This window comes from Entelurus aequoreus, linkage group LG07 (genome assembly GCF_033978785.1).
Source record: "Entelurus aequoreus isolate RoL-2023_Sb linkage group LG07, RoL_Eaeq_v1.1, whole genome shotgun sequence".
NCBI lineage: Eukaryota > Metazoa > Chordata > Actinopteri > Syngnathiformes > Syngnathidae > Entelurus > Entelurus aequoreus.
The window spans coordinates 53,683,414-53,709,812 of record NC_084737.1 but is presented as its reverse complement, the minus strand read 5'-3'; the positions used below and the strand labels follow the sequence as shown (position 1 = coordinate 53,709,812).

General features: G+C 43.2%; 1 protein-coding gene across 1 annotated transcript in view; it reads right to left on the bottom strand.

Moving 5' to 3' along the window:
• Nucleotides 1–26,399, bottom strand: part of dlgap4a (discs, large (Drosophila) homolog-associated protein 4a) — a 271,658-nt gene that overhangs the window by 104,230 nt on the left and 141,029 nt on the right. The window lies entirely within an intron of this gene.

The window sequence follows — 26,399 nt, the reverse complement described above, 5'->3', positions numbered from 1 at the left end:
AATTCACATTTCTCCTTCTGTACTCGCAAACCGAATTTTCCCAATCGGCCCAACACTGCATCGAAGTTTTTTAGGTGATCTGCATCGTTCTCCCCATTCACCAAAATGTCGTCCAGGAAACAATGGACGTTGGGGAGGCCCTGCAACACTTGGTCCATGACTCGCTGAAAGATTGACGGCGCAGAGGTGATCCCGAAGGGAAGACGGTTTTAGCAAAACATTCCCTTCTGCGTGGTAATGGTCAGATATTTACGGGAGCTTTCCTGAACCGGCACCTGTAAATATGCGTTCGCCAGATCTAATTTGCTGAAACGCTGCCCCCCTGCTAGCGATGCGAAAAGATCTTCTATCCTCGGAATGGGGTAGTGTTCAGCACAAAGCGCGGGATTCAAGGTCACTTTAAAATCTCCGCATATACGTACTTTCCCATTTTTTTTTACAATGGGTACAATTGGAGTAGCCCATTCACTAAACTGTACTGGAGACAGTACGCCCCCCTGTTCCAAACGCTCTAATTCCTCCTCCACCTTCGGCCGAAGTGCATACGGCACCGCCCGTGCTTGGAAGAACTTCGGTTGATGCACCGGCTTGAGGGTTAACGCCACCTCAAAGCCCTTTAGTGTACCTAGACCTTCTTGGAACACCCTGGCATGGCTGTCTAGTACTGTCGCCATTGTGCGGTCTTCCTGTATGGGATGTGTAGCTCGAATAGTTTTAATCATTGTCCAATCTAACTTTACTTTTCGCAACCATTCTCGTCCAAAAAGAGAGAGAGCGTCACCCTTAACCACATACAGGGGGAGACGTGCCCGTTGCTTGTTGAGACGCACGTCTACTTTTATTACCCCCAAGGGTGTTATAACCTGCCCTGTATACGATCTCAACAGTAGGTTGGTGGTACGGAGGCGTAACTGGCTAAATTTAGCATTGTATAGTTTTTCTGAAATGATCGACACTGTGTCTAACTCCATTTCTATAGTTTGTCCCTCCACTTTGGGTCTAACCCAGATAATCGCTGACGCAGCGCTATCATGTTTAACGCTTTTTTCTACCTCCACTACATGTAAGCCTCCCACCCCATCTGAATCTGTTGTCTCTGGGTCGCTGGGCTTTGTCTCCGCCTCTACCTGATCGGCCCTCTTTTTGAATTTTCCTTTCGTTTTCTGTCCCTTTTTAACCACAAAAAAATGTGTTGTCTTCGGTCCCCCTTTATCCTCCCTGCACATATGAGCTATGTGCCCCCTTGTTCCACAATTGTGGCAGGACTGGTCCTTGTAAAAACATTCCTCCATTTTGTGATTTACTCTACCACAACGAGTGCATTTACGGCCCGGTGGCAAGGAGAGAGAGACAGCGTTCACCTTCTGTGAGCTACTAAGCTGTTGAGATTCACGTGCCACTGTTTCTATTGAAACTGCTAGTTCAACTGCTCTTTGGTATGTTAAATCCTTCTCTGTTAACAGCCTCTTTTTAATCGACTCACTGTTCAACCCACACACTAACCCAGACCTGGGCATTCTGCGGCCCGCGGGCCGCATCCGGCCCTTTGTGCGTCCCTGTCCGGCCCGCGTGAGGCCAATTATAAATTACAAAATAAATTTTAAAAAGTATCTATGTCGAGTGTGCAATACAACGGTGCTGCTTTTGTTTTGAAAATCGTTATTTGTATTACTTCCGTGTGGACGTATGCGTGATTGTGAGCGAATGTGAACAACTGCAATTACAAAATAAAGTTGAAAAAACATCTATGTCCTGCGCGCAATACAACTGTGCTGCTTTTATTTTGAAAAGTATTATTTATGGGCGTGTGTCCGTGTGTAACCTGCCAGTGAAGGTGCACATGCAGCGACAAGTGCTGCACGGTTTACACCCGAGACGCCAAAAAGAGAAAAGTTGATGAGGAATGCCGTGTTTTCAACAACACATGAACTGCAAAGCAACGTCCCCTCACCTAAGGTGCGTGCCTGCGCAATTGCGCAATGCTCAAGCGTCCGCTGCGCGCAGCAAGTATATGCCGCGCACCAAATCAAATCCCATCTGAATTATAAACAAAATAAACATATCTATTCTATGTAATTTTGCAATGCAACTTTGAGTGACAGTGACAACAAGCGGCCCTAACGGTGTTCGTCAACACCGTTCAATTGAACACCGTTCAATTATTGTAACGTCTATCGAGATGCTTCGAGGACAGGAATTATATCGATCACTTTATTGAACAAAATTGTTTATATTCGGACATAACCACACCAAAAACATGAGTAAAACAATTCTATCTCGAAAAACTAGTCATTTTCTGCCGTACAAACCAGGCCAAAACCAACTTGTCATCTGTCACCAACACGCATAGCACTAAACCACTGGTGCGTTTAAGGCCACACAAAAAGTCGGACAACTCAAACACCACACAAAGTTACACTATGACTCCTCAGTCATACGTGTGCTTATTTTACTGTCATTTATTATTAATGTTAATTTATATATATTAGTCATGGAATGCTGTTACACACACTATGTTGAAGTATTACTATTATTATTATTATTATTATTATTATTATTTATCTTACGGTATATATCAAAAATAATATTAAGCAAAATTTAATTGAAATATTGTCGATGTGGCCCTCCAGCAGTGCTCGGGTAGCTCATGCGGCCCCCGGTAAAAAATAATTGCCCACCCCTGCACTAACCTGTCTCTTAGTGCATCCTGCAGGTAAGCTCCAAATTCACAGTGCTCTGATAATTTTTTTAGATCTGTTACATACTGTGTAATAGTTTCCCCCTGCCCCTGATCTCTCTTATGAAATCTATATCTCTCCGCTATCACTATGGGCTTTGGGGAGAAATGTGCTTGCAACAATGTCACTACCTCATCATACGTTTTCGTGCCCGGCTTCTCTGGGGCGATGAGGCTGCGCAGTAGACCGTACGTCGCCGGTCCCATCACGCTGAAAAACACCGGCAGCTTCCTCCCCTCATTCAGTCCATTTGCTGCCACGAAGTGCTCAAACCTCTCCACGTATGTCGACCACTGCTCCGTCGACTCATCAAAGGCGTCCATCTGTCCCAGGATGCCCGCCATGCTCGCAGGTCGTCCCGACGTGAGTCGTACCCCCGCTGCTATGCGGAGCTAATGCTAACAAAGCTAAGCTAACGCTAGCCGTCGATAAACTCAGCGGATTCGCCGCCACCCGCCTCTTAATCCGTCTGCAGGCGCATCCGTGCTCGTCGCCAATTATTGTATACTGACTGTTAGTATGTAACACTAACAGTCATACTCATATTTCACCTTATCTATGTAATCACGAGAGCCGAGTCGGGAGCTGGTGTAGACGTTAGACAGCTTTATTGCTACACACCGAACGGAAGTTCAACCCAACATATATGAACCCACCTGGCACTCCCCCTGGTGGTCACTGGGTGTAACCATGCAGACAAAACATACAGCTCAATACACAACACTCCCTGTGACTGCATGGGTTCCCTCCGGGTACTCCGGCTTCCTCCCACCTCCAAATACATGCACCTGGAGATAAGTTGATTGGCAACACTAAATTGTCCCTAGTGTGGGAATGTGACTGTGAATGTTGTCTGTCTATCTGTGCACTGCGCTGAGGTGGTGACTTGTCCAGGGTGTACCCTGCCTTCCGCCCGAATGCAGCTAAGTTATGCTCCAGCATCCCCCGCGACCCCGAAGGGGACAAGCGGTAGAAAATCGATAGATGGATGGATTGACTCAAAGGTGAATGTTAGGCAATAGCGAAGGCCAAATTTATTGAGGAATACCTGTCAATACCAATTACTACTCCTCAATGCCACAAAAACAACTTTTACTTATAGCCCTCTGGCCATAGAGCAAAACCAACAAAACAGTCACTGTATAATGTTAATAGCCCTGCTGGGATGTTTTGAGGTCAAGTCCGGCTCACGTCCCACCCAGTGAATACTGGTGGTGGTCAAACCAGCTGTTTTCAAAGGGTACTAGGCGCCATTTAGCCTTCCCTCTGCTTGTGTTGTTTTCAGCTGTACAAATCATTCAAAACGCGGAAAGGATAAACGTTTCTTCAGAGTTCCTCAAGATGTAATCAAAAAGGGCGGAAAAGTGCAAGATTTGTCGAAACGACGACGAGAAAAGCGTGCAGTTCACACTCCAGTCCAAGGGAGCAGAGTTGAAGAATGCATGAGTTTGCAGGTTTGTTAAACATTTGTTTGATATACTTTAAACGGCTATTATTTCCTATTGATGTCACGTCGGGGTCGCATGTTTATGTGGGGGTCGTTCCCCCAGGATGCAGACGGGAAACTCCAGACGAAGCGTGCAGGTGAGATATGATTTATTTCTCATAAAATCATACCACATACAAAATACAGGGAACAAACAAAAGGGATGTGTGCCGATCGCACGGGTAGCTAAGGCAAAAACTGAGAACAGAAATCAAAAGCTAGAAAACAGGAATATACCAACGTAACTGTTGCTTATAGCAAACAACAAAGCCAGACCGAGTGTGGCGCACAACGTGAATAAATAGCTCTCTGATTAGTACTTGCAGGTGAGCGTGCCGAACACTAATTAGAGGCAGGTGAAACCAATCAGCACCCATGGTAACCAAAACAAACCCAGGGGTGCACAAAACAGGAACCGAAGGAATCCAAAACCAAACAGAACATGACTAAACAAAACATGATCCGGTCCACGGATCATGACAATTGAAGTATTATCTTGATATTATTTGTATTTCTTAAACATGTTTGCTACAAGTGTTTTGAAAAGCAACTCTGCGTGTCTAAATAAAAGAAAGCAAACGTGAGCAAAACCTAAAGGAGTTAAGCTTTTACCGAAAGCAGCAATCATAAATGAAGTTTTCAGCAAGTACTCAATGTTGACATCTATAGATATATTTTGATAAAGACAGGAAAACATGCTACTTGTAAACGGCACGTGCAACAACAACGAACATCAATAGCCTCGACGTTAAATCATGAAATGCAACCTTACACGAGCAAAAACGATGCATGATTTGTCCTGGAGAGTCTTGATACCAATTTCCTTGACCCACCCAGTTTTATTCGTCACATGCAGAGTACACCACAGTGAAATGCTTTTTTCCATGCTCTTCAGATATTGCGTACAGTGGGATCCAAACACTAGTTACAGAATCTAATACACTAAATACAAAAAAATGCAAACATTTGAATAGCTCTGATGTACATTAATTACAAGACAATGAGTTGCACAATAAGTTACAGTAGTTATGGTAGAGGTATCAGTACAAGTAGAAGTACAGTAGTCAAATACAGTACCAGTGCAAGATCAAATCGTATAACAGTATATACAGTGTACACAGTATATACAGCATAGGAAACAACAAATATTAAGGTGTCTACAGTTCTTTGGCAGTTGAGTAGTGATAGTAGTATGAACAAAGGTAATGGAACAGTATGACTTCTTTATACTCTGTTTTTACATTATTTACAGTCATTGTATGAACAGTATTGTAGTCCAGTAATTACAGTAGTAAATAAAGTGATTCTTGTGCGTGCGGTTTTGTGCAATTGTGATAAAGTGTTAATCAGCGATGCAGTTGAGCAGTCTCATGGCTTGGGGATAGAAGCTCCTCCTGAGTCTCTCCGTGTTGGCCATGAGACTCCGGTAGCACTTGCCTGACCACAGCAGTGAGAAGAGGCAGTTGCTTGGGTGGCTAGAGTACCTCTGTTGAGTATTAAACTCTGCGACTGTTTTTTTCGGATATTGACCACGTTGGGGTTCCGGTCAGAGAACACACAGTCATCATTTGGACTCCTCCAATTTTAATGGTGCATATTGGTGTAGGTTCATTTAGTTAGTTAGTTAGTATCTGTAAACCACAAGCAAACACCGATCAACATTTATGTCATTTAACTAAACAACAATATTTATATATGCCTATATATATGCTCAAAGTAAAATACTAGAGACATAATATATTGCATTTCCAGAATGGCATATGAGCTAGCCACATTAGCAGCAGCAATGCTATCCTTAACAGGGAGATGTTAGCTCGTAGCATTCTGACAACACAGCATCAATAATATTATTAAAACACCCCTAAACGTTACACAAACACAGTGATGTCTATTAATAAACTAAATTAGTCTTATATAATAATCAACATACTCACATCGTCAAAGACTAGAGCACCGATTAAACGTAGCAGAGAAAACAAGTCAGCGCACATTAACACACGTCAAAAGGGAAGCGGAAGTGACCCCTACAGGAAGGAAGCGGAAGTGACACTGTCATGAAATGCTTCAAAATAAAGTATCTGAAACGTAGATAACATGGGGAATTCTTAACAGCCGCCCCCACATTTGTACAACAAATGTGTAACTACAGGAATTCTTCAAGTGTCCTTAATGTCATCCTCTAAACTTGGAAGTGGGATCAAGCGAGCTACCGGTCTGGTGTAGACTTTACTCTTGACCATTACCTCAGCAGCCCTGACCTGTCCATCTTGACTCGGAATGGTCTTAACCACTCTGCCAATGGGCCAATGTGCTCTTGGAAGTGAAGGGTCCACCATCAGAACTACAGTGTTGATGGTTACATTTTCAGAAGACCTCTGCCATTTTGACCTGGTCTGCAAAGTGGGTAGATAGCTGCGTATGAAGTGGATCCAAAACTGATCCACAAGTGTTTGACAATGGCGCCATCTCCGCCGCCCCATGACAGCTGGGACGTAAACTACTTGAGGCAGTGCAGAATCCCGCCGCCCCATGAGAAGGATGTTTGGGGTGATTGGGTCCAGATCAGAAACATCAGATGATACGTACCCTAGTGGTTTTGAGTTCAGTATCCCCTCCACTTCTACTAGAGTTGTGTGCAAGACATCTTCTGTGACTGACTGCCCTCCTACTGCGACTTGGAGACTGGCCTTGATGGATTTAATTTCCCGTTCCCATGCCCCACCAAAATGAGGGGCATTTGGAGGGTTAAATTTGAAGTCAATCTGATATTCTGTCAGTTGCTCTCGTAGCTGAGGTTCCATCTCTGCAAACACTGTCCTGAGTTCTCTTTCGGCTCCTCGGAAGTTGGTCCCACAATCTGACAGTACCTCTCTTGGTCTTCCCCTTCTGGCAATGAACCGACGTAGAGCGAGAAGGAATGCATCGGCATCCATGGAGTTGAGAAGCTCGATGTGAACTGCTCGAGTTCTAAGACACTTAAAAATGACACCCCATCGTTTCTCTGATCTTCTGCCCACTTTGACCAGATAAGGTCCAAAACAATCCACACCTGTTGAATGGAAGGGTGGACAGAGAAGTCTGAGGCGTTGTGGTGGCAGGTCTGCCATCCTTGGGACTGTCGGTTGAGCTCGCCAGCTTTGACAAGATGGGCAATTGTGCTGATGGTGCCTGACTGCTTGTCGTCCTCGCAGAATCCAGTAATGTCTTCGAAGTTCTGCATACACTCGCTCTGTACCTGGGTGCAGAAGACGTTCGTCCATGTCCTTGATAAGGATTCTAGTTATCTGATGTTTTGGGTCCAGCACAATAGGATGGATCTCTTCTAAGTCCGAGTTCTGGAGTCGTCGCAGCCTACCCCCAACTCGAATTAACCCTGTAGTTGAGTCCCACTCAGGAGAGAGGCACGCCAGACGACTCTTAGCTGACACTGCGTTCTGTGTTTTAAGAGACATTTTGTCTGCGGGAAAGGTTTGAACTTGACATCTTCTCAGCAACAGAAACTCAGCTTCTTGGGAGCTGATTGTCTGACTGTGTGTCGAACCTCCTGGTCCTTCCTGTCCCGCCTGCTGAGTGACTTTTACTAATTCTTTCCAGGTATTGAATAGAGAAGCATCCGGAATATTATTGTCGCTTTGCACTACTGCAAGACCACAGAAGGTGATGCTCTTTAGTTCGGATGAAGTCGGGGATGAATCTGTCTCCGGTCTTTTTGGCCAGTATTCCGCACTTTGCCTGAGAAATGGGGGTCCTTGCCTCCAGCGCCCGTCCTCCGCAAGTTCCAGAAGTGGTTTCCCCCTGGTGATGTCATCAGCAAGATTGTTGTGGGTGTCCACATACCGCCAGGATTGTCGATCCATCAGCTCCTGTATCTCTGAGACACGCGTTCCAACAAAGACCTTGAAGCGGCAGGAGTCCGACCGGAGCCACTCCAGAACTGTGGTGGAATCCGACCACAGTGTTGTCTTTTGAAGAGGGAGGGTCATCTCTGTCTTTAAAACCTTGGCAAGCTGAGCTCCAGCTAATGCTGCACAGAGCTCCAGGCGAGGCATGGATTGTTGTCTTTTTGGAGCTACCCTTGATCTTGCCATAACGAACGAGGTGAGAATGACATCTTTAGTCTGTAGTCTGACATAAGCAACTGCTCCATATGCTCGTTCAGAGGCATCACAAAAGATGTGCAGATCATACTCGGAACCAGTGGTTGGGATTGGTGTGTAGCAGCGTGGTATAGATAATTTATCTAGATGTTGGAGCTCACTCTCCCACCGCTTCCAGGCCTCCTGCAGAGCTCGCGGTAAGTCGGAGTCATCCCAGCTTCTCTGCTTGGACCATAGCTGCTGAATGAGAACCTTGGCGCGGGTCGTATATGTTACTATAAACCCCAGGGGGTCATACTGGCTGGCTAGCACCTGATATGCAGTCCTCATGGTCAATATGGTATGTTCGATGTTTCTACATTGATAGCTAAGGGTGTCAGTAGCACAGTTCCATCTCAGGCCTAAAGCAGGCTCTTGTGGCTCAATTTGGTTCTGGCTTAGCCACTGCTCTGTGGTAGTTGATCTTCCTTCAGGTGGGACTTGGGCTAACACCTCTGGTTGGTTACTTGCCCATTGTCGGAGGTCAAATCCTCCTTCTGCCATCAGTTTGCGCAACTGAGTCACCTGCTGTGCAGCCTCAGATATGTCGGTGAAACTCTTTAAGCAATTATCCACATAGAAACTTTGCTCCACTGATTTAAGAAGTCCTGGATGGTTGTGTTGGTGATTCCGAGCATGTTGCTGCAGAGCAAATATTGCACAGCACGGGCTGCATGTCGTTCCGAATGGAAGCACTTGCCATTCATAAACGTCTGGTGGGTCTTCGCTGCGCAAATCTCTCCAGATAAAACGAAGGAGTGGTCTATCTTCAGGGAGAAGACGGATCTGATGAAACATTGCTCGGATATCTCCACTCACAGCTACCTGGTGCTGTCTGAACCGAAGAAGAACACCTAGCAAGGATGGTCCCAGGGTAGGCCCAGGGAGGAGTTGGTCGTTCACAGACACTCCCTGATGTCGAAACGAGCAGTTGAAGACAAGTCTTGCCTTCTCATTGTGGAACACAAGATGATAGGGAAGATACCACGCTTCATTGGACTGTTCCGTCTCTTCATGCGAGAGCTTCTTGACATACCCTGCTTGAATGAGCTTAGCGATCTCAGCAGAAAAGGAAGTGACTTTCTCTGGATTCTTCTTGAGCCTTTTCTCTGTGCTTCTCAAGTGAGCCATAACGGTGGATATGGAACTGTTGAGTTTAGGCATATCTTTCTTTCTTAGGAGGGGTGTTGCATAGCGCTGGACACCCTCTATGTCGACTCGCTGAGTTCTTGTCTCCAATAAGATGATTGCTTCCTGATCTTCACGAGAGCGATCAACCATCTTTTCATTCCTGAAAGGCAAAACATCAAGTTGCCATAACTTTTCCACATTACGAAACAAGATGTCATTGGGAGTGGCAAGTGAGGTAAAGAGACACAATTGTGTTGAGCTCTGTCCTTGTGTTCTTTCCTCCGCCCCTTGTAAAGTCCATCAAAGTGCTGTGTGGATGGCTATGGGTCCTCCATTATTTCCCTGACGGACTGGCTTCGTGGCAGTGATCAGGTGCACATTGTCTGACCCAATTAACACTAGGGGGCGTGCATTGGAGAATGGTTGCAATGAAATCCCACGTAGATGTGTGTACTTCCTCTGAAGTCTCTGAACTGGGTAGGTCTGCTCCATCAGATCCAGACCTTGTGCAGTAAACGCACCTTGCACTTGGTAACGTTTCCCTGGGTTCTTTATAGGGGAAATCTCAAAGTCAACTGTTAAACCCTTGAGGTGGGTAAGGTCTGTGCGCACGGTGCGCAGGGCAAGGATTTCATGTTGGCCATGCAAGTGTAGATGTTGTGCTGCGTCAGGTAAAATCATAGTTCGTTGAGCCCCATCATCTAAGACAGCAAATGTCTCCATTGATTTTGAATTATGATGCAGCAGTACAGGAACAACTTTCAGGAGCACTCTACTTGAGGTGATGCTGGGAGTCAAATAGACACGACTCTCTGTGGGAGTCATCTGGGTGTCTTCAGTATACCGTTGAGCTACATTGTGGAGAACTTGGAGGTGGATACCATTGCAGTCGCTGCAGGGCTTCTTGAGAGTACATGCGTCGGGTGCATGAGCACGTGCACATCTCCAGCATCGTCCTTCTTCTACTATCCATTTGTCCAGGTGCGCCGCAGAATGTTTTCTGATCTGTTGACAGCGACCACTATAGTGTTCCTTGCTATTGCAGAAGAGACAATGCATTTTGTTAGCTTTGTTGGTGTCAGCAAGAGCGTGCTTAGTGGAGGCACCCTGTCGTGTTGGCGCTGCTCCAAGATATACAGCTGTAGCTTGACCTTTGACCCTGAAGGGACTTTTTCTGTTGCGCTCCCCGAGGGCTTCTCCTGTTGATAGCGTTGCACCAATCTGCTGGAAAGGCGCTGCTGTTGTGCTTTACCTTGAAGCCATCCATTTAGGTCCTGCAGGTTGTAGGGGTTCAGACTTGTGCCATTTAATTTGCCTTGTAACTGTAGATGCTCGATGAACCCATCTCTGTGGTACTTTGGCAGCTTGCTAAGTAGGCGATCGACATGTGAGCAGCAGTTCAGTTCCATGCCTTGTGGTCCCTCTCAGGAGAGCAGCATGCTTACTAGGAGATGGACTCGCAGAGCAAAGCTCTGAAAGGTGCGGGCATCAGTCGGCTTGACATCTGGGGAGGTCAGAATGGCAGCTATTTCGCTTTGAGCAAGCTGATGTGGCTGACCATACTGGAACTGCAAAGCTTGCATGGTGGCTGTATATGGGTATGGATGGTGGCGGCACGACTGACCTATCATTTGTGCTTCGGGAAGCTTGAGATGTTCAAGTAGCACATGATATTTATAATTCTCACTTAAGTCTGGATGGGGTTCGAGTAGGTTACAAAGAGCAAGCTTGAGGTTAGCAAACTCTCTTTCACTATCTGCAGTAAAATCTGGAATTTTAGGTTGTGGCACCCCGTAACTTGAGCGTTGTGACACACCATATGTTGAGCGTTGTGACAAGTTAGTGGGTAATGGGGGAACATTGTGACTTGACAGCATCTGTGGCTGATAGACTGTGGGCATGCTACCCTCTAGTGGTGAAGTGTATAATGGGTACTGAGGTGTTGTTACTGCTGTGAGTCCGGGGAGGTGAGTTACGTTTGCACCTGAGTGAGCGTCAGGTATTGCAGGTGGAAAGGGATGACTGAGCACATTCAGGGGATTGTAAGAAGCAACTGCAGGTGTACAGGTTGCTGTAGTGCGTTGATGATCGGCTGGTTGGATGCATTCTCCAGATTTGCCACAGTGCTGAGGGGGGCCCTTTGGTCGTAGTAATAATGTGTCCTGGCTGGGGAGTTGTTCCTGATGTACAGCAGGCAACACCATTCTATATCAAGCAACAGAGGAGGGGGAGCTTGGGCATTGTGGTGAGAATGCTTGTGTTAATGTAAGTGGGGAAGCAGCTCTCTCACGTGCAGCTGCGGGAATAATGTCCACTTTGTTAGTTTCATTCCCTGACACTGAATGCGTGCTTGCTGTTATACATCCCCCAAGTGGAGGCTTTACAAAGTGCAGTTGCTTTGTTACTGGTTCAGGTGAGGGACTATGTGAAATGGAAATTGCAGCACAACTGTCGCTCACTGAAGGAGGTTGTGCTGGTGAAGGCTCCGTGTCCGTATGAAGGTCATTTCCATCCATTTCTTCTTCCATGAGGAAGGACGATGTGTGTTTTATCAGCTGTTGCCGTCGCCATTGTCTGCTATCATATTGGCGGAGTTTAGCAGTAAGTCGAGTAATTTCGTCTGTCTCCTCCTTTTCCTTTACTGTTACTGATTCCATTAGTTTCCTGAGTGAAGAAACATTCAGCATGTCGACTGACGTGGCATGATGTGAGGTTACTCTGTCATCTATTTGAAGCAATGCATCTGCTTGGCTACTGTTCACTGCGGCTGCTGCTCCTCTCTGCTCCTCCATCTCGGCAGGGGGGGAGGAAAGGGCAGGTCGGTGCACATTATAGGCAAGGATGTAGTCTTTGAGATGTTTTGGGGTGCGGCGTTCCCTCACCGATCGGCCTCGTACATCAGGATGGAATGGAGACGCAGATTCATCCTCTGATGACATTTATTATTATAATTATAATAATAAATATATCCGGCTCGAAGGACCTTTGTTGAGTATTAAACTCTGCGACTGGTTTTTTCGGATATTGACCACGTTGGGGTTCCGGTCAGAGAACACACAGTCATCATTTGGACTCCTCCAATTTTAATGGTGCATATTGGTGTAGGTTCATTTAGTTAGTTAGTTAGTATCTGTAAACCACAAGCAAACACCCATCAACATTTATGTCATTTAACTAAACAACAATATATATATATGCCTATATATATGCTCAAAGTAAAATACTAGAGACATAATATATTGCATTTCCAGAATGGCATATGAGCTAGCCACATTAGCAGCAGCAATGCTATCCTTAACAGGGAGATGTTAGCTCGTAGCATTCTGACAACACAGCATCAATAATATTATTAAAACACCCCTAAATGTTACACAAACACAGTGATGTCTATTAATAAACTAAATTAGTCTTATATAATAATCAACATACTCACATCGTCAAAGACTAGAGCACCGATTAAACGTAGCAGAGAAAACAAGTCAGCACACATTAACACACGTCAAAAGGGAAGCGGAAGTGACCCCTACAGGAAGGAAGCGGAAGTGACACTGTCATGAAATGCTTCAAAATAAAGTATCTGAAACGTAGATAACATGGGGAATTCTTAACACCCTCACTATCCTCTTGGCCTTGGATCTAGACCGCCTGGTGTAGATGTTGCAGATGGTTGGGAGCACACCTCCGATGGTGCGCTCGCTGCTCTGGCCACTCTCTGCAGTCTGTTGCGGTCGTGTGCGGTGTTATTCCCAAACCAGGAGGTGATGTTTCCAGTCATGACACTGTTGTGCATGAGTAGAAGTTCCTGAGGATCTTGTGGTTTAGCTTAAACTTCCTTAGTCTCCTGAGGAAGTAGAGACGCTGTCGTGACTTTTTCACCACGTTGTCTAAGTGTGTGGTCCAGGACAGGTCTTCTGATATTGTCACTCCGCAACCACAATAGCAGCATCAACATGAGCTGTCTGGAGTTTATTTACCTGGTTGTAGAGCTCTGAAAGTGCGGTCTCAACGTTGGCCTGGGGTGGAATGTATACTCCGATGAGTATGACTGATGTTAGCTCCCTTGGTAGGTAGAATGGGCGTCATTTGATGATGAGAAACTCCAGGTCCTGTGAGCAGTGTTCCCCTATCTTCTCCGCACTGCTCGGTCCACACAAGTGTTTATTCACCATAAAACACACGCCTCCGCCTCTCGATTTCCCCGACGACTCGTTCCTGTCGCTCCGGTACACGGAGAAGGGCTCCAGGCTGATGCCGTGGTCTGGAACCTCCGGTGTGAGGTTCCAGATCCAATAATAATAATCCCAAAACGTAGACATGGTGTCGTTAGTCAGTCACCGAGCTCGCTGGCTTGTTAGCCATGGCTACAGCACCGGCAACAACACACTTTTGTTGTTGTTATGCTGAGCTCCCGGCGGTTTGATGAGGTCATCAAGCGTCGCCAGTAAACCTCTCATGCTGCAGTCGTCAACTCCTGTGTTGTGTGTGAGAGAGGGGAGAAGGGAGAGGGGAGGGGCTGCTGACTGGGAGACGCATCTGCTCTGAAATGCTCCCTACGTCCGTGTTTTACCGGATATGTACCGCTCCATACAACGGCATTTTAAAAAGTAATTAATTTTACTTTTTGAAACCGATACCGATAATTTCCGATATTACATTTTAAAGCATTTATCGGCTGATAATATCGGCCGGCCGATATCATCGGACATCTCTAATCAAGGCAGTATAAATACTGGAGAAAATATTTTGACTGAATTACCCATTTTATAAAAAAAGTCTGTATGTCTTTAAATTATGAGAAAAATTCCTGCTGATGATCAGTAAATGAAAAGTGTTGAATAATATTGTTGAAATCCATGTTAACATGTTTTGTTTTTGTCCATTTTTAATGACTTCTGGATGCATCATGTATTTGTGAGTTGTGTATTTTATTTCTTTGTAGTTGCACAGGTAACATTAAAACAGCTGGAAACAATTAAAAATCCCTATATAATGCAAGTTTTGCGCTGATAAAAATGCATTCCTACATTATATTCCTAATGTCTTTTTTTTTACGTAGCTTGACTGAAGCAGTCTAAAGGATCTCAGCAGTAATATCACACGGCAAATCATATCAGTGATCATCTGGAAAAGTGCTGCCTCATTCATATTTAAACACCACACTCTTTTTTTTTGTACACTCCACACACCTGATCGCATGCAGACACACACAGCTAAAACACACAAACACTTCAGTTCTAATGTGACAACACATATGTTCCCTTATTTACATGTGTGAAGCAGACCATAAATATTGAGGGACATATGGATTTGATCACCCTGAGCTGAGAAGCAGGAGGAGCAACACATGGTAGCACAGATGTGGCAGCCAAAGCCACTGAACTCACTGCTCTTCACTGACCTGAGAGAGGTCAAGGACGCAAAATGAATTACATACACAGAGCACTGTTTTAGAACCCTCCCTCCTTGGACTCAGCAGAAGCACTCCCTGCAATATCACACGGCAGATATGACAATGCAGGTCTTGTTTTCTTTGAGGGACCTCTTGGTTGAGGTGTGCTCTTGACTTTAAGTTATTCTAAGGTTACAGCTCGCTGTCTGATGCTGAATCTTTCCTGTAATTTTGCATTGACAGATGCAGATTGGTGCAATACAGAAGAGTACTTTACAGATCTGGTTACAAATAAATGTTCAGTAGTAAACAAATAATACTTTGACAAAGCACACAGTGTAAGTTCAGACCATGGAACGGGAAAAGTGATGGTACTAAGCAAGTTAAAGTTAAAAGGGCTCATGTTCACATTTTTCAAACTAAAACAAAATAACAAGAACCCAACCAGCTATATTATGGTAACATCAGTGTCACCGCGCATGCGCAATCCCGCATGTCATCTGCAGCAAGCGCAGCCGGCAGCTCTGCTACAAGCGCGCCGGGACACGCCCCTGCTTGCTCTTCCCGCATCGCGGCCACACGCCTGCATGGCTGCGGGCAATCAGCGCACCTGGGTCTGATGGGGGCAGACCAGTGGCGTGCGGTGAGGTTAATGTCTGGTGAGGCACGACTGCATCATCACAGTCAGATTTACAAACATATGAACCTGCAGTGCAGGTGTACCTAATGTTGTGTCCCTGCGGTCGTTCGCGGCTCCTGCAGCGCGAGCATTGTTGTTTTTGCACTTTTTGGCTTCTTGTTAAGTGACTTTTTTTGGGTGGATTCGGTCTTGCAGATGGAGGGTTTGGGTGTGGGCTTTGGTTGGTGTGGCCGCGGCGCTCCCGTCGGGCGGTGCATTCTGCGGCGGAGGTGCTTGGCACCAGGAGGCGGGGTTATGAGACGAGCCTCACACAGTGTGTCTTCGCAGCAGAGTTTTATGAATGCTCAGCACTAAAAATACGTTACACACATACAGTTTTTGACAAAATACACTGTACATTATATACCTCAGCTAACTAAACTATGGAAATGTATAATATAATTCATATAGCAATACGGTCTCACTGCACAGCAGGCCAGCAGTTAGCCGAGTCATTGTGCACAATCCATGTTGAGGCACAACGCAGTGACATGCCTCAACTGGCTGCTGATCACCGCACCGTCTCTTCTCAGTATTTGAACGGCAAATGTGAAAATAAAAATAAAAATTATCTAAAACTGGTGAAGTTAAATGGAAAATAACTTTAGTATAATCACTGGATACACATAACAATTTAATTTTTTTTTTTTCTTTTTACTTTTTTTTCCCTTTCCATGATGGCAGGTGAGGCCGTGCCTCCCCTGCCACTAGGGACGGCACGCCACTGGGGCAGACGGCATAAAGACCAGCAGACCCGAAGATCCAGTGCCGGAACGTAGTTCACACTCGTTGTAAGCATCCCGTCTCTGGCTTCCCTCCTCGTACCTGCTCTCTCTGTGCTTTCCCTCTGCCTGTGTCTTATGCCCTCTGTGTTCCCTGCAGTGTTCCCTCAGTTTCCTGTGATCGAGCTGTGCGACTTATTATTAGTTTATTATTCTTCGGTCAATCGTCATCAAAATAAACAAACAGTTGTACATTCATAAATTTAATGTACAACTTATGAACATTCATAAGTTGTTCATAAGTTACCGGACTTTGGACTGCTTCCCTCGATCGTAGACCCCGTTTGGACACGGACCTTGTCGCCTCTCTCCAGCCCCCGACCTCTCGCTTGCCCACGGACTGTCTTCTTGCCTTGCCCCTCTGGACTGTTGAAGGATTCATCCAACACGCACAAACAACAACCTCTGGTAGCATTCACATTGCTAATTCTACACATCGTCTTACACCATTCACTTAGAGTAGCATACACACTCCAACATATCATCAGTTTCAATAAACCTATTGAACTGATTCCTGCCGTTGTGTCCTCTCCTTCCCCCGCCGTACGTAACAATCAGTGGTTTAAGAGAGCATATATAACTTTAATATCTTTATAGTTTTTACAATTATTAATTATATTTAATCAAAATTGCCGGTCGGTTGGAGGATTTTGTCACTCACCAGTGCCTCGTCCACGCGTACACGCAGGGAGTGCACGCACACACACATAAAAACAATCAAGGAGAGGCAACTAACAATTTGCAGACATGTTGTTGTTATGATAGAATATACATTTAATGATAGCTAACGTTAGTAGCTAAACTGTGCCAAATATATTTTTTATCTTAAAACAAATACAACTAATGCGTCTACGTGTGTGTTACGTGGGTCTTAGTTTACGTGCTCAAAGTCGCAAGATGTCAGGATATAATGCTTACAATACTAGGAAAGCTAGCGCCCTTAGCCACTTAAGGTTGCAAACAGCCCCTAAACATCAAAAGGCATTTTTCTGCTCTATGCAACGCAGTCTTTTATCCACACGTTTATTTCATGTTTTTGAAGACTACTCTAGTTGTGCCACTCATTTTTTTTCAATAAATAAATGCTACAGTCCGTGACTATTGGACCATAAATCAAATGACGTTTAGCTTTCTAGCACATGATCTGTTGCTAAGCAGCAAAACAACCCTATTTTGACCACTCCCAGAGGACACACGTCTGTGGTCCCTTCCAGGGTTTCTTGTTGTTCCCACTGGGTTGAGTTTTTTTCTTGCCCTGATTTGGGATCTGAGCTGAGGATATTGTTGTAGATTGTGCGGCCCTTTGAGACATTTGTGATTAAGGGCTATATAAGTAAACTTTGATTGATTGATTGATTGATAAATCCGACTTAGAGAGACTGGGGGGATGTGGCTTGGTTGAGAGAGCAGCCGTGCAAGCAACTTGAAAGTTCCAGGATCGATCCCTGCTTCTGCCATCCTAGTCACTGCTGTTGTGTCCTTGGGCAAGATACTTTACCCACCTGCTCCCAGTGCCACACACTTGCTTTTATGTAGCTTAGAAAATGGGTTTCACTAAGTAAAGCGCTTTGAGTCACTAGAGAAAAGAGCTATATAAATATAATTCACTTCACTAATCCATGCCTTTGTCTACAGCAGGTTAAACTACTGCAAGTGCTTTCTCACTGAGCTCTCTAAACGAGCTGTAAAGCAGCTGCAGTAGATCCATAATGCTGCTGCTCAAATCCTGACTAGATCCTGGTAATATGACCACATTAATCCAACGCTTAGGTCACTGCACTGGCTTCATGTTGCTCAGAGAGTGGACTTTAAAACAGCTCTTATTATGTTCAAGTCCTTTCCTGGTATTGTGCCAAAGTACATCTCTGACATGTTAGAACCATATGAACTACCTTGGGGTATTGGCAACCCCTCTGAGAACTCTGCTGTTGCCCAGAGTCAGGACCAAACATGGAGCAGGTGCGTTTTAGTTTTATGTCTTAAATTCCGGAACAGTCTTCCAATAGCAATGGTTAAATCCATACTGAAACTACTTTTATATTAAAACGTGTATATGACAACTTGACATATTTCATCTACTCTCTTTGCTTAAAATGCAATTCATTCATGATTATTTTTATGAAAATGTTTTTTTATTTATGATTTAATCTGCCTTCTTGTAATTGTATGCATCTATTGACAGTTTGAATTGCCTTTCGTACAAATTGTGCTCTATACTGTTATTAAACTTGTCTTGACTTACATATTATAACCTGGATGACTGAGAAGTTACACAGACATTCTGTTATGTTGGGAATTCACTGAGACAAACTATATTTTATTATATTTGCTGGAATGTGTTATTTATTGAGGAATGATCATTTGTTCCAATGACCTTGCAAAATGTATGGTTGTTCCCTATACTGCTTGTACCTTTTGGCAAATAACACCCGAGATACTGTTAGTGTTAAAGTTTTACTAAAGTTAAAATATGTGGAATGAGGGGGATGATTAAAGCAAAACTGCACTCACTTGTATGGTTTGACCTGCTTTAAGAAGATTTTGAGGAGCCAAGAGCATATCATCAGAGTAAAGGTCAGCATCAAGACAAGCCTCCGTGCCAATCAGCTCAAAGAAGGCCGACTGTCAGCTTTGCAGAAGGCAGCCTGAGCAGGCATGGATCTCTTAACACTCTGTGGAGACTTAACCTCAGCTTATGTGCAGCTTCATCATATGCTACATCCCCTCCAGCAGTATCTCATTTGTGCCTTTGGGCTCATTTCAAAGGTCATACTGTTGTCAGTAAACTGAGACCAAGAATGCTGGCTTTCATTTGATTGTCCCTGCTATAGATATCATTGAAATAGTCTGTCCACGGTTCATTTCATTTTATATGTAGTGCGTTTTAACTGAGGTTGAGTATTCATAAACAATATTAATGGACAGTTTAATTTTAATTATAAACTCATGAAATACTTAAGTTGTAGTCAACTATTCTTCAGTAAGCTCATAGGAATTTGCTTGAAATAAAACCACTACTTCTGAGATCAAATTCATGTAATCTTCCCATATTGCATACTATTAAAACAATGCAGAATTTGCAGCAATAAAGACCTAACAGAAAAAAGCCTTATAAGTACTAAATAAACACAAAAGCCCAAGCGTCATCTTAAACCGGGGTCAGCAACACGCGACTCTCGAGCCTCATGCGAGTTTTTAGTGCCGCCCTAGTGGCTCCCTGGAGCTTTTTTAAAAAATTATTGAAAATGGAAAAAGATGGGGGAAAAATATTTTTTTTGTTTTAGTATGTTCTTTGTTTGAGGACAAACAGGACACAAACCTTCCAAATTGTTAGAAAGCCCACTGTTTAATATGTTTGTGTCTATGCTTCACTGATGAGAGTATTTAGTTAACATCGTTTTGTCCTACTAATTTCGGCATTTCTTGTATAACAGGGGGACGCAGCTAAGGACATTTTCACCGGGAGAAAAGTGCTTGTATTACTCCCGACATCCAGCTTGAAATTACTCGCCAAGTGGCAAGGACCCTTTGTGGTCACACGGCTAGTGAGCGATGTGGATTATGAGGTCCGGCGCTCGGACCGGGGCGGAGACACCCAAATTTACCATCTCAACCTCCTGAAAGCATGGAAGGAGGCGGAGCCTGTTTTCATGGTGACAGTGGTCGAGGAAGAGGAGGAGTTCGGGCCGGAGAGCCCACGCTCTGCCCCGCCCTCCCTCCTCCTCTGTGATAATCAGCTCACGTTAGCGCAGAGAGCAGATGTTACCAAGCTGCGCGGCAGGACGTCTTCCCGGCCTGAGTCTGGCGGTGGAGGCATGTGGAGGGGGACGTGGTCGGCGCGCCTCCTGCGGGAAGGGCGTGTGTATGAATCGGCTTCGAAGCAGCTGACAGGTGAGTTGATTCCCCAGCTGAAGCGGGTTATCTAATCACCTGTCTCCTTTATCAGCAGGGGCCGAGGCCATGAGAGGGAGAGAGGAGAGCACAGACGAGCGAGCAGGAGGCCGTGAGCGAGTCAGCCCTGATAAATCAAAAGAAAAACAAAATAAAATACTTTGTTGAGCCCTGGAGTGCAGGTCCCATCCTTTCGGCACAGCCACAGAGAACCCACACGCACAGAGACTTTCACAGTGAGCTTTGTTGATGTTACTGACTTGTTGGAGTGCTAACCAGGCATATTTGGTCAGTGCATGACTGCAAGCTAATCCATGCTAACATGCTATTTAAGCTAGCTGTATGTACATATTGCATCATTATGCTTCATGTGTAGGTATATTTGAGCTCCTTTAATATCCTTTACTTTTATCCTCTTTGTATATACCAGTGGTTCTCAAACTTTTTTTGTCACCCCCCACTTTGGATAAGGGGGAGTTTTCAAGCCCCACCTGCCCCCATCGCCCCAACAGAACGCTAATGCCAAGCTTAACATTTTCAAATTTATCGAACATCAAGTAACATCAAGTTTTATACATTCAAACTCAATAACATAAAATAAAATCAAGTTCATTAATAAATAAAATAACTGTGCAGCTGTGGTATAACTTGCATCAAGTTCAATATCAAATAAAATAACTTGCATCAATTCAATAATAAATAAAACAAAAGTGTTATAACTTGCATCAAGTTCAATAATAAATTAAAAAAAGTGTTATAACTTGCATCAAGTTCAATAATAAATCAAAAAAAGTGTTATAACTTGCATCAAGTTCAATAATAAATCAAATAAAAGTGTTATAACTTGCATCAAGTTCAATAATAAATCAAATAACTTGCATCAAGTTCAATAATAAATAAAACAATAGTGTTATAACTTGCATCAAGTTCAATAATAAATAAAACAAAAGTGTTATAACTTGCATCAAGTTCAATAATAAATCAAAAAAAGTGTTATAACTTGCATCAAGTTCAATAATAAAACAAATAAAAGTGTTATAACTTGCATCAAGTTCAATAATAAATCAAATAACTTGCATCAAGTTCAATAATAAATGAAAATAAAAGTGCCACTTTCCAATCTTTGCCAAAAAAAGGAGGACAGGGCAAGTGAACGTGAGTTTTACAGTACTCCAGCATTAGTGGCTGCAATGAGCCTGTTTTGCACTGCATAGCTTTTCACTGACACTGCCACTGTTAAAATCTCATTGAATTCGGGGCTGAGCTGCCTTGACGCGAGTGTTTCCCGGTGAATGACACATTGTGTCCAATGCGCATTTGGCGCAACCCTCTTTATTAGAGCCTGCAGCCCGTTTCTTGACTAGGCCATGCGCGCCATCAGAGCAAAAGCCCACACAGTTTTCCCATTTAAGGTCGTGTTCTTTGAGGAAACTGTCCATTATCTTGAACAGCTCATCAGCAGTGGCTCTATTTTTTATGTATTTGCAAAACAGCAAATCCTCGCACAGTGACTCGCCATTCACAAAGCTTCCGCTTAGCCCCACCCCCATTAGTTACTGTTGCTGTCTGTCAAACTTTCGCTCCTACCTAGAAATGTAAAGCATACAGGAAAAATAAGTAATTTACATTTATCTATATAGCGGATTTCACAGACAGAATCACAAAGTGATTTCCAGTGTGTATAGAAAATGAAAGCATAGTAAAAAAAAAAATCAAAGAATATAATAATAAAAAAATAAAAAAAATCAAAGTGAAATTTCCTCCCGTTCCTCGCGCCCCACCTGTCATGTCTCTATTCCCCACCAGTGGGGCGCGCCCCACACTTTGAGAAACGCTGGTATATACCGTATATTTGGGACTATAAGTCGCAGTTTTTTTCATAGTTTGGCCGGGGGTGCGACTTATACTCAGGAGCGACTTATGTGTGAAATTATTAACACATTACAGTAAAATATCAAATAATATTATTTAGCTCATTCACGTAAGAGACTAGACGTATAAGATTTCATGGGATTTAGCGATTAGGAGTGACAGATTGTTTGGTAAACGTATAGCATGTTCTATATGTTATAGTTATTTGAAGGACTCTTACTATAATATGTTACGTTAACATACCAGGCATGTTCTCAGTTGGTTATTTATGCCTCATATAACATACACTTATTCAGCCTGTTGTTCACTATTCTTTGTTTATTTTAAATTGCCTTTCAAATGTCTATTCTTGGTCTTGGGTTTTATCAAAAAAATGTCCCCAAAAAATGCGACTTATACTCCAGTGCGACTTATATACAGTATGTTTTTTTCCTTCTTTATTATGCATTTTCGGCCGGTGCGACTTATACTCCGGAGCGACTTTTACTCCGAAAAATACGGTAATTTAGTTTTGGCATGTCTCATGACAAATATGTATGTAATATTGGCTGCATTTCTGATTCAGTTCTTTGTGTGCCATGTTGTTCCAGACCACAGCAAACGTTACCCAGCTTGCAAAGATTGTAATAAATCCATTAGAAGAAGACATTTCCTTTAACTTGGAAACACACATCTATACCTTTGGCCATTAAAAGCCAGTAATTTACAGGAGTTGTCTCACCTTCTGAGTAGTCTCTGATTTACTAATGGTTTGTTATGTTGTAAAACTGTGTAGAATAAACATACAATTTCGACATTGACAGATGTTGACAGATATATTCTGTCAACGAAGATTTGCGTCAGCCTGCGACACAGACATTTTGATAGTAGGCAAATATAGCTAATATGTCATGTGTTGCCTTCATTATAACACTTATATAGGACTTTTAAAGTCATTTTGAAAGTAGGCTAATATAGCTGATATAGACACTTAGGTCAAGTGTTGCCTTCATCATAACGCTTATATACCGCTTTAAATTTTTTGCGGCTCCAGTCAGATTTGTTTTTTGTCTTTTTGGTCCAATATGGCTCTTTCAACGTTTTGGGTTGCCGACCCCTGTCTTAAACCCTTCAAAACTATGAATGTTTGAATGTGTCCAATGTAGCATAAAACTCACATTGGAGGCTACTTAACATTAAAACCTCCTCTCCACTAAGACACAATTCAAATTGCACAAATCATGCAAAATAAACAGCTGTACATCGAAAGCTTACTTTTAAATTGAGGAGATTATGCTAACATGACCTAGAAAACCTTGGCTTATTCTTTGAGCAGACGGCTGAATTGTCAACTTTCAAGGCAGCGGAGGAATGAAAAGGCAAAATAAAGAATGCAGGCACGAGAGAAGCAGATTGACAGCATGAAATGTTTCATTTTCTTTGTGTGAAAGATTTAGATGCTGGAATAGAAAATACATATAGGGAAGAGAATGCTTATCTTCTCATCAAATTTATTTTGGCTATTTCTTTTGACTTAAAGTAAAACTTCAAAGGGTGTCTGCTTCTGCCAAAGTCTAAACAGACATATTTATGAAGTAGACATGCCCAACACACACAGAACTGCCTCTCTTTTGACTTCTATTCATCCGTCCACCCATTAGGCCAAATAGAATACAAATGTTGATCAAATAATTGTTAGCCTTCTGTGAAAAAAAGACAAACCAACAATTCTTACTAAAATAAGTTGAAACTGAAAAAAGGAACAATCAAAAAAACAAAACTGAATTTGTCCAAATGCATATTGCAAAGTTTTTGGGAGACACATCTACTGTACATCTTCTAGGTAAGTCACATTACCTCTATGGTTAGAGACCCAAAAATGATGCATGCAGAGTAAGGCCCACTCTACTATACAATATACTGCACAATGTACAATGCCATCTCAGAAACATCAAGGGATTTTGTCGTAAAATGTGTCAGACAAAATATGCGACACAATATTACCATTTTGTCCAGACCAGTTTAATTGCTTTTTAAACCACAAATAAATAAAGCCCACCTGATTTCCACTTGTCAATTTTTTGTAAAATGTTTCTGTATTATCATTTTTGAAAGTTTCCAATTCTTTCACTGATTGTTGTGGGGTTTTCCTTATTTGGCAAAAACATATAAAACATTTAGACTACATGTATATGTCTGGTCACATACAATGGTGTATTGGCGAACCAGCCAGTGAACGCTTCATGTTATTGTTCAGAGTTGTGTGCAGAGCTACACTTTGTTTGCTGCACTCTAAGAATAATCAGCCAATGTTTACATTTCAACACAAACAAGCTGTTTTAGTGATAAGCACTAGAGATGCGCAGTTTGCGGACACAACCGCGGAGTCCGCGGTTAATCCGCGGGTCGGGCGAATGCATGATGAAAAAAATAGATTTTAAATAGATTCGGGCGGGTGGCGGTTGAACCAATTCGGAAATATATATACATAGTTAAATGTTGTTACTCACATACGAAAAACGAGCAGCACTCTTTGAAACAGGCAATTATTCATCAGGCACTGCTGCAGCTGTCACGCCAAATTTCTACCCCCTACAAACCCCCCCCCCCCCCCATTTACTTCCGGGGCTGCGTCCAATAAAGTCACAAAGTTGCCGGGGGTCCGACTGTCCTGTTTCGCGCCTGTACAAAAAAAAAACTAATAATCGATTTCTTCAGATTCCAGCAGCTGTCAAAGACGAAGTATCCTTCCAGCGACGGGCAGTCAAAGCCGAAGTGCTATCGATCGCTGTCAATGACGTAAGAGGAAACATGACCACGGAAGTAAATGGGGGGTGGAAGGTTTTTGTAGGGGGAAGAAATTTGGCGTGACACAGCACACCACAACACAACACAACAGCAGAAGAAGAAAAAAATAAAAAGATGGCAACGCCGGCAGCAAACGTGGTACGCGGCAAACTAAAAAAGGAAATACTAAAGACCAGGGAAAAAAAATAACAATAATAGTCAACACTTTCTTAATGGAAATGACAATAATATTATAATAATGATAAATAATATTATCATGCATTAATATCTCTTAGCCTCTAATGCGTGGCCAAGAGATATTAATGCGTGGCACGCATTGAATGTCTCTGCTGCATCGGATCAGTCTCCTTTCTGCCTTGCATCGTCTATATTAGATATATAACAACGGGTGGGTGGCGGGTGGCGGGCGGTTGTGGTTTTGATAAAATGTTAGTTCGGGTGGATGGCGGGTGGATGACGACTTTTGTGATGCGGTTGCGGATGAAATAATTGCCTATCCACGCATCTCTAATAAGCACATACATTCAAAGGAAAACTATTAACATGACAAAACTCCAAAATACCCATTAAATCACTGTTTCAAACTCAAGACCTGAGGGCCAGACCTGGATTAACATCTTTACAGTGGCCCTCTCTAGATCATTTATTGTGGCCTGCAAAAGGCTGGAAATAATAAAGCACTTTCTGGCTAAATATATTTGTTCTTTTAATTTTGACAGACAAATGTACTGCATGTAGTTACATATGTACCAAACTTTAATAGCATTTAATCATGCAACAAGACGGTTCAAACATTTTTTTGTCATTATCAAATATAAATACTTATACATCTGCTTTTTACCTTAACTTACAATTTCAAAGCAAGTTAGAACCTTTATTTAACCAGATAAGAAAACCCATTGAGATCAAGATCTCTTTCACAAGGGTGACCTGGCCAAGAGGTCAACAGCACATGTCACAGAGCAGTTTCAAAAATAATACATTAAGACATACATTTTAAAATACATAAGAGAAGTGTAAAACAACAGAGATTTACATCTTTAAAAACACAGGCACTGTGCAAACGTCTCTCGCTGTTTGTCCCTCAGGACAGAACGGAAGGCTCCAAATGGAAGTAGTTCTGTAAGTTTCAGTTTCGTCTGCAATGCATTCCATGCCATAGGGGCAGCAATGCCAAAAGCTCTTTTGCCAAATTCAGTCCGTACATGAGGAACAGTTAAAACATACAAATTGTTAGAACGTAATGCATAAGAGCTGCTTTTTCTTTGTAACAGAGTACACAAGTATGGAGGTATTAAACCTAAAAGAGCCTTATAAATGATAGTCAGCCAATTTGTGTATCTGCGTGCACTCAATGAAGATAAGTCTTACTTCATATACAGTTGACAATGGTGGGTGAGACTACGACAGCCAGTAACAAATCTTAGTGCTGAATGAAAAACAGTGTCCAAGGACTGGAGGCATTTAGATGAAGCACTAAAATAAAGCACGTCTCCATAATCAATTAC